Consider the following 9,785-nt stretch of genomic DNA (forward strand, 5'->3'; position numbering starts at 1 on the left):
TTTGCCCCAGATGGTTCTAAGATAAGTTTACAACTAATCATTTCAGAACTATCTTTTTGTGATTCATTCAACACAGTGAGACCAATAGAGAGGAGCTCTTCTTCTCTTCTTCTCCAAAGCTGCAGAAACCCAACACAGACCTATTGCCTACAAACATCAATTAGTGAGTCAGTCACTTAGTGATTGTTTTAGCTTTTTTCCTGTTCGTTTTCTACAGTCAATTTTCTCAAATGTTTGAATATGTTTTACAAGATGAAGACCCACTGAAGGGGTGCCATGGTTTTGAACGTTAAAAAATATGAACTCGCAAACTTTGCAGTTAGCGATGCAGGGGTGGGACAGGAAGTTTAAAGAGCACACTTAAAAATGCGTTTTATGCTATATGTGACACACACAAAATGTATGGTCACATTTTTGTTTATTTTATAGAACGAATTTCTGTGATTTTGCTAATAGTAATAAAACTTCCTCAGAAGTGTATTTCTATCTATGCCCAGTAGGTGGCAGTGCAGCGCTGTGGTTTCACCTGGCGGCCCTATACTTGTATGTGCACGTGCAGCGTCTCCGCATTGCTCGAGAAGACATTGCCCGTCTCATTATTTCCTGTTTTCTCAGGTTAGTGACTTGTAAAGTGCACCAAATATGACATATGAATTCGGGATCAATGTTTAGTGAACATTTTTATAGATTACATTGTTTCATGTAGTTGTTTAGTAGCTACGTGAGTGTTGTTTTAAGACTGACTGTGGAGTGCTAGCTAAACTCATAGTAGCCTTGCCTTAAATCCCTAGTTTTTTTCAGATGTTGAATAGGATTTTGTTTTTGCTGTTTCCTGAGAGTACAATATCTGAAATGTAAATGTGCAGTCAATAACCTTTTTACCCACATACTTTCAACTCAAGTAAATGCATCACAACTGTGCTTTCCTCACTAAAACCCTTCACAGGTCTTCACTCCAGCAGAGCAGCGGGACAGAATCTTCACTCGTTTCATTACTACTGGACAGAACTTTTTAAAAAGGAGGCCGAGTTATTCTGTTAATTAAAACCAGAAGATTGACAATTTAAGTCTTTTTTTCAATAGATTATTAATTAGGCGCTGCTTTTCTTGGGTCTGCCTCTGGATCTCTGGATGGTCTGTGTGCCCATCTCTACCAGTCTGGATTTGGGGTCTCGCAGTTGTTTTGGGACTTTTCTTCACTGCATTTACTTTCTGCTAATGTTGGCTCCACAAGCTCCAAATCCATTAAACCAGCCTGAATATGAAGAACATCTAAAGCCATCGATGAGTCTGTGGAGCAGATCTTCAGCCGTTTGAGCTCCTCCAGACGCTGAACTTGTGCTTGTAGCGCTTCCAGGTTCCTCTTCCTGGATGTGACCATGTGCTCGTTGAAGACCTCACTCTCCTCTTGAGGCACACCCAGTCGGCCCCACAGTCGGCGGATCTTCTTCGGAGGTGAGCCTCGCACGTCGCCTCGCACGTCGCCTAGCACGTCGCCTCGCACGTCTCCTCGTTCTCCGCCTTGCGCTCCTCCAGCTGACAAACAAGCAGTTTGAGTGACGTGATATTGTCTATCGAGAGGCAAAAAGAGTCCTCATCCTCACAGACCACGTCCTTCTCGACACTGGTCTCTGGGACGTGGTCCAGCTCTCCCATATCCAAGATGATCTGCCTTTTGACAAGACTGTCTTTGTTTCCTTCAGTCTTATTAGTGCCCCAATTGCTGGGTCTTCTCTCTGAGCCTTGACCAGCTCATCATGGTTAATAGGGGTGGGAATCACCAGAGATCCTGCGATACGATATTATCACGATACTTAGGTCACGATACGATATTATCACGATACTGCGATATGCTGAGTATTGCGATAACATATATTGCGATATATTGCAATTTATTACCTTTTTTCAACTGCAAATTATGTTTTATCTAATAAGATAAAGTTTTCAGTCTGTTCATCTCACTTCAGTCATTTTTATTGCCGCAAAATGGGATTGTCAAGCAGACAGACTGACCAACACTGTCATAAAAACCTGTCATAAATGTTGCACCTGACAAACTGAACTGTTTGTATTACAGTCTACATAGTCCAACTTAACAGAATGCAAACATGTGAGGATAGCTGTACTATTACAGGTATTAACAATGCAACTTGTACAAAAAATGCAGCATAAGAATGGGGGATTGCCGACAAAAACCTGGTGGTTGTAACCAACAATGGTTCTAACGTGGGCGTTGCGGTTCAGTTAGTGGGATTCCTGCATGTGAAGTGTTTCGCTCACCCGCTCAATCTGGCCTCACAACGGGCCTTAAATCTACTAACAGTAGCCAGGCTCATGGGGAGAGTGCGGCGCGTAACTGGCTTTAGAAGCACGGTGGCAAACGTCCGCGTTTGATTTAAACATTTCTGATTTCTTTCTCCGATGTGTCCATCTTTGTTTTGACCAACTTCCTACCAATCAAGCTGACCCGGGACCTCTCCTGACCTCACCAGAAAACAACTCAGCACCATCTAGTGGACTGAAAAAGCAATTGATTTTATTTTTCTAGTACCAAAAAGTTTATAGTTTATATAATAAAAGATCGATACTTGGCTTCCGTGTATCGATACAATATCACCACGCAAAATATCGCGATACTATGCTGTATCGATTTCCCCCCCCACCCCTAATGGTTAATAGTAGGCAGATGTCCTATCCCTTGAGGTTCTGGGTCTTGTGCAAGATAAAGAGCTGCCACATAAGCAATGTCTTGTTTCTCTGCAGCCTGACTACATTCCCACGTTGCAAATACAGTTTCCTTGGACAATTCTTCGGTGCATTCTGCCACATACCTGTCAATGTCCAGTGGTAGACGAGAGAGGGTGTCAGCATCAACATTGCTCTTCCCTGGTCAGTCTCTGATATCAAATCGGAAGTCTGCGAGTTCACCTACCCATCTGTGACTAACGGCGTTTAGTTCGGCCGTGCTCAGGACGTATGTTAGTGGGTTATTGTCTGTGTAGATTGTGAAGTGGGGTGCAAAAAACAGACAGTGCCTGAATTTCTCACAAACAGCTCATTTCAAAACGAGGAACTCAAGCTTGCCAGAGTGAAGCCTGTAGTTCTTCTCAACCGGAGACAAAGTCCTTGAACCATAGGCGATGACTCTCAGTCTTTCTTCCTGGCGCTGGTAGAGCACTGCACCTAACCCTTGCGCTGAGGCATCAGTGTGTACAGTAAAGGGCAGGTCAAAGTCAGGGTATGCTGGTACAGGTAGGTTGATAAGCATGTTAATGAGCTGGTGGAGGATACTTTGGTGCTCTATCGTCCACTGGACTGGGGACTTTGATGAGAGCTGGGCACCTCCGCCACGAAAACTCATGCATGAATGGGGGAAACTCCACACCAGGAATCAACTGCTGTACAGGCAGACAACGCAGCGATAACAACTCGTCCTCCCAACAACGTACCACGCAGTGGCTTTAAAGCACCACCATGATGACATGGGTCACGTAGGAACTGAGAGAGTCCTTACCTTGGCGAGAGATATGAAAAGAGACATTGAAGTTCACGTGACCAGGAGATGCCCCTGTATCAAAAAGAAGAAACCTGTCACCCACATCAGAGCACCAATGGGAAGTATCACCAGCACTTCACCACTGGAACTGGTCTCCATTGACTACATGCATTTAGAGACGAGCAAGGGTGGTTATGAATACATCTTGGTTGTCATAGACCATTTCAACAGATTTGCCCAAGCATATCCAACGAGGAACAAGTCTGGAAGAACAGCTGCCCAAAGAATCTTCAACAACTTCATTCCCCGCTGTGGATACCCAGCCAAGCTACACCATGACCAGGGCAGAGAGTTCGAAAACGAACTATTCAAAACTCTACAACAACTAACTGGAGTAAGACACTCCAGGACAACACCTTACCATCCTCAGGGTAACCCAGCAGAACTTCTAAACCGAACCCTGCTTCAGATGCTGAGAACCCTAGAAGAGAAAGAGAAGAGCAATTGGAAAGAACACCTACCACAGATTGTGCATGCGTATAATTGCACCAAACATGAAGCCACAGGGTTTTCACCACACTACTTACTGTATGGACGTCATCCTCCCTGTTGACCTATTATTTGGGTTGTCCACAGAAGAGGCAGCAGATTAGCCTAAGCCCTAAGGGTTACACAGAAATGGGCGAAGCTAATAAGAGAAGCCTATCGAGTTGCCTCTCAGAATAGTCAAAAATCAAGCGCTAGAGGCAAGAGATATTATGATCATCACCTGAAAGGAGTCATCCTCTAGCCTGGTGACAGGGTCTTGGTCTGGAACCTGGGTGAGAGAGGGGGTCCAGGGAAGTTAAGGTCCTATTGGGAACAAACAGTGCATGTCGTTCGAGAACAAGTGAATGACAACCCCGTCTACAAGGTGTCCCCAGAGACTGATGGGAATAGAATGCGGACTCTTCACAGAAATCTCCTGCATGTTGTAAATTACCTACCGGTTGACCTAAACCCACAGACAAAGACCACACAACTCACAGAGAGAAGAGTGCAAAACAGACCTGCAAGGACACAAAACCACAGGGAGCTATCTCAGAACAGTGATTCTTCAGACACAGACAAGGACACTCCAAGGATACAGTACTGGTTGAGGGTTCCAAGACAAACAGAAACTGAAATGGGAGTTGTGAGACCCACTTCTCCACCTTGGGAAAATGCAGCTCACATTCCAACTTCAGAACTGCCTGAACAACCCAGAGTCATCTTACCTGCAAGGGAGGCTAGTAGAAAAGCACGACCTGTGAGAGATGACAGACGAGAAAACCCCATATGTTTTCATACCTGAAAGAGAACTGAGACAGGACAGACCAGAAGTGCAAATCAATGGAATTCACCTACCCGTAGACTAAGCACAACTGGGAGAGTACGAGCATGAGGGAACTAGACCCAGTACAGATGAAGGTGATGGATCTGTCGCCTCCGAAGCAGTTGACAAAGAGAGTGAACAAGTCAGGAGGTCCACACGAGACAGAAAGCCCACACGGATATTGACATATGAGTCCTTGGGTCAGCCCTCATACTACCCACACAACTCTGTAAACAGTGTAAGGGTATAGCCAATGCCCATCTGGGGAATGCAGCCATGCCCCATGTCACAACAGGAACACTATCCAACATTTTACCAGGCATCTTTCCAAATACCTCATCAGGCTCTGACATACCAGGCCATACACCCCAGTACTGCCTTATTCTGTTCCTGTTTACCTACACTGAAGAACATACACACACACACACCTCCACATACCTACCGAACACATACTTATCTTTACCTAGTACATACATACTCACCTTTACATACATAGCACAAACATACTTACCTTGACCTATTTGAAACGCTGTTACCTTACCTCGTCTATGCAGACACTAGAGTATGTTAAATTGGTTGAAAGAACTCAATGGTTTGGTGGTAGTGTTTGAATAAGTTTTCTTTTGCGATGCCATTTTTATTGTTGGCTGGCTCCTACACATACTTTTTGTTTATATCAGAATCAGAATCAGAACCGTTTATTGCCATGGTATGTTGAACATACAAGGAATTTGACATGACGGGAAGGTGCTTAACATTTAACAATCAACAACAACAACAACAACAACAATCAGTGCAAGTAGAAACAAAATAATATTAATATTGGGATATAAAATAAAGTAAGATATAAAATAAAGTGAAACATAGAATAAGGATGAAATATAAAATAAAGTGAAATATAAAATAAAGTGCACAAATGAACCGATAACAGGACTATAAACAACGAACAGATAACAGGACTATAAACAAGTAAGATGTGTAGTGTAAAAGTGTCGAGTGAAATACGGATCGAAGGAATGCAGGGGAGTGACCGGTAGGAATTTTTCCTGGGGATGACAGTCAGTGGGGGTCCCGGGCTCTGTTAATGAGCCCGACTGCGGAAGGGAAGAAGCTGTTCATGTGTCAGGAGGTCTTGGTCCTGATGGACCTCAGCCTCCTGCCAGATGGGAGTGGCACAAACAGTTTTTGTCCAGGGTAAGAGGGGTCGGCTACAATCTTTCTTGCTCGCTTCAGGGTCCTTGAAGCGAACAAGTCCTGGAGGGACGACAGATTGCAGCCAATCACCTTCTCAGTAGAGTGGATGATGCGCTGCAGCCTGCCCTTGTCCAGAATAGAGAGAGTCGTCACTGGGGGTTGGGGGGACACTTGGATGGGTGATACAGAGGCATGGGCCCCTGCCGGGCTGGGGGAGGGGGACCTGGTGGTCTGGGGCTGGTTGACAGGGCTGTGGGGGATGGAGTCAAAGCTGCCCGATTGTCCATCAAAGCGACAGTAGAACTCGTTCAACTCGTCTGCCAGGCGGAGGTCATTCATGGAGTGTGAGGCCTTTGGCTTGTAATTGGTGATCTGTCTGAGGCCTCTCCAGACAGAAGCAGGGTCGTTTGCTGAGAGCTGGTGTTGAAGTTTCTCAGAGTACAGTCGTTTAGCATCTCTCACCGCCTTGCTAAACCTGTACTTTGACTCTTTATACAAGTCCTTGTCCCCACTCTTAAATGCCTGATTCTTGTGCAGCCTTAGCTGTCTGAGTTCCGCTGTAAACCAGGGTTTGTCGTTGTTATAACTCACCCTGGTGCTTGATGGAACACAGCTGTCCTCACAGAAGCTGATGTATGAAGTCACAGCCTCTGTGTAGTCATCCAGACTGTTGGTAGCAGTCCTGAACACATCCCAGTCTGTATGGTCCAAGCACGCCCGAAGATCCTCCAGAGCCTCACTGGTCCATTTCTTGAATTTCCTCACCACAGGTTTACAGAGCTTGAGTTTCTGCCTGTATGCAGGAATCAGATGGACCATGACGTGGTCAGAGAGTCCCAGTGCAGCACGAGGGACGGCGTGATAAGCCCCACTGATTGTGGTGTAACAGTGGTCCAGAATGTTCTCCTCTCTGGTTGGGCATTTAATAAGCTGTCTATATTTAGGGAGTTCATGGCTGAGATTTCCTTTGTTAAAGTCACCAAGGACAATAACTAGAGATTCCAGGTTGGTCCGCTCCACACAACGTATTTGTTCGGCGAGTGTCCGCTATGCCTCCTGCACGTTGCCCAGCGGCGGCATGTAAACACCGACTAGAATGAATGAAGCGAACTCACGGGGGGAGTAGAAGGGTTTGCAGTTTATGATAAAAGTTTCCAGATCAGGAGAACAGTGCTGCAGAACCACTGTCAGATCGTTGCACCAGCCACTGTTGGTATAGAAACAGATTCCTCCACCCTTCGATTTGCCGGAGAGCTCAGTGTTGCGGTCCGCTCTGAACAGCTGGAAGCCAGCCAGCTGGAACGCGGAGTCCGGTATCGATCCACAGAGCCAGGTCTCAATGAAGCACAAAACGGAAGATGAAGAAAAGTCTCTGTCTCTCCCCACCAGTAGCTGAAGTTCGTCCAGTTTGTTGCACAGTGAGCGGACGTTTGAGAGAAATATGCCCGGCAGCGGTGTGCGAAATCCACGTGAGCGGAGACGCACCAGCGCTCCGGCCCGTTTCCCTCTCCTACGGCGTTTCACTGCATGGGCTAAGGTGAGAGCACCTTTGACTAGAATGTCCAGTAATTCCACAGAAGTTAGCAGAAAAGTTGGAACTAAGTCCGCTGGAGTTGTACCCCTGATGTTCATGAGCTCATCTCTGGTGAAAGAGCTCTGAGTATCGCAGCATAAAACTGAATTAATGACAAAAACAACACAAAACAAAGTGCACCAACACGTCGAGGCAGCCGTCCGTGGCGCCATCTTGATGGGTTTAGCGAATCGACTCTTTATGTTCTAGTAGGTCGTTTCAAGCTAAATATGTTAATTAATGTGACTGAAAAATGTATATACAGTAAGTGTTGTGCATGTTAGTTAGCATTCGTCTTCCTCACGTACGCCATAGTAGCTGTGAGCACATTGCAAAAGTGCAGTTAGTGCAGTCCTTGCATTCCCGTGATAGAACGAACTGACCAAAAAATGGACTCAGCAGGCCACCGTTGGGATGGTCGTCTCCCTAAGTGGGTTTTACCGTTCGTGGGAACCCGCCTGGTCTTGGGCGGGCCTCCAAGTCTTCAAAGGGCTAACCGTGACCTGATGGACTACCCTGTCAACCCTCGTAGGAGGCAGAGGCAGAGGAAGGGGCAGACTCCTGCTGGGCCGCAGCGATCCCCCGCTCCCGCTGGGCCGCAGCGATCCCCCGCTCCCGCTGGGCCGCAGCGATCCCCCGTTCCCGCTGGGCCGCAGCGATCCCCCGTTCCCGCTGGGCCGCAGCGATCCCCCGCACCCGCTAGGCCTCAGCTAACTCCAGCTCCCCGTGTCCTGTCGACGGTCCCACCGACTCCAGCTCCCCGTGTCCGGTCGACGGTCCGACCGACTCCAGCTCCCCGTGTCCTGTCGACGGTCCGACCGACTCCAGCTGTCGCCTCGGCGGCGCAACCTCTCCCGGACCCGGCCGCCGCCGCCTCGGCGCCGCAGCCTCGGCGCCGCAGCCTCGGCGCCGCAGCCTCTCCCGGACCCAGCCGCCGACGTCTTGTCGCCGCAGCGGTTCACGGCCGCCGCCGCCTCAGTGCCGCAACCTCTCCCAGTCCCGGCCGTTGCCGCCTCAGCTCCGCAGCAGTCCGTTGTCGCCGCCTCCGAGCAGCAGTGACCTCCAGTTCTAGTCGCCGCCGCCTCCGAGCAGCAGCGACCTCCAGTTCCAGTCGCCGCCTCCTCCGAGCAGCAGCGACCTCCAGTTCCAGTCGCCGCCGCCTCCGAGCAGCAGCGACCTCCAGTTCCAGTCGCCGCCGCCTCCGAGGCGCAGCAGCGACCTCCAGTTCCAGTCGCCGCCTCCTCCGAGCAGCAGCGACCTCCAGTTCCAGTCGCCGCCGCCTCCGAGCAGCAGCGACCTCCAGTTCCAGTCGCCGCCGCCTCCGAGCAGCAGCAGCGACCTCCAGTCCCGGCCGCCGCCGCCTCCGAGGAGCAGCAGCGACCTCCAGTCCCGGCCGCCGCCTCCGAGGAGCAGCAGCGACCTCCAGTCCCGGCCGCCGCCGTCTCCGAGGAGCAGCAGCGACCTCCAGTCCCGGCCGCCGCCGTCTCCGAGGAGCAGCAGCGACCTCCATTTCCAGTCGCCGCCGCCTCCGAGCAGCAGCAGCGACCTCCAATCCCGGCCGCCGCCGTCGCCGAGGAGCAGCAGCGACCTCCAGTCCCGGCCACCGCCGTCTCCGAGGAGCAGCAGCGACCTCCAGTTCCAGTCGCCGCCTCCTCCGAGCAGCAGCGACCTCCAGTTCCAGTCGCCTGCTGTCTCGAGCGTTCGCCCTCCGGTGTCCTACGGTCCGGGAGTCCCCCGTTCCACTGTTGTGTTCCAACAGTTCGTCTCGCCCCTCCGGTGTCCTACGGTCCGGGAGTCCCCCGTTCCTCTGTTGTGTTCCAACAGTTCGTCTCGCCGACGCTCTGCCTGCCTACGGTGTCTGCCTCCGGTGTCCTACGGTCCGGGAATTCCCCGTTCCTCTGTTGTTTCCCAACAGCTCTTGTCGCGGACGCTCTGCCTGCCTCCGGTGTCATGCCACGGGACACACACCGTCAGTCTGCCTGCCCTCCGGTGTCGGACCACGGGTACCACACCGTCGATCCGGCCTGCACGCTGTGTCGGACCACGGGCTCCACACAGTCCTTCCTGTCGGTAATCAGCTGTGATCAATAAAGAGTTTTCCTGACTCTATCTCCTGTGGTCTTGCTATTGAGTCCTAGTCCTTGCATTCCCGTGACACTTTCAAACTG

The sequence above is a fragment of the Pholis gunnellus genome (genome assembly GCF_910591455.1).
Source record: "Pholis gunnellus genome assembly, chromosome: 18".
NCBI lineage: Eukaryota > Metazoa > Chordata > Actinopteri > Perciformes > Pholidae > Pholis > Pholis gunnellus.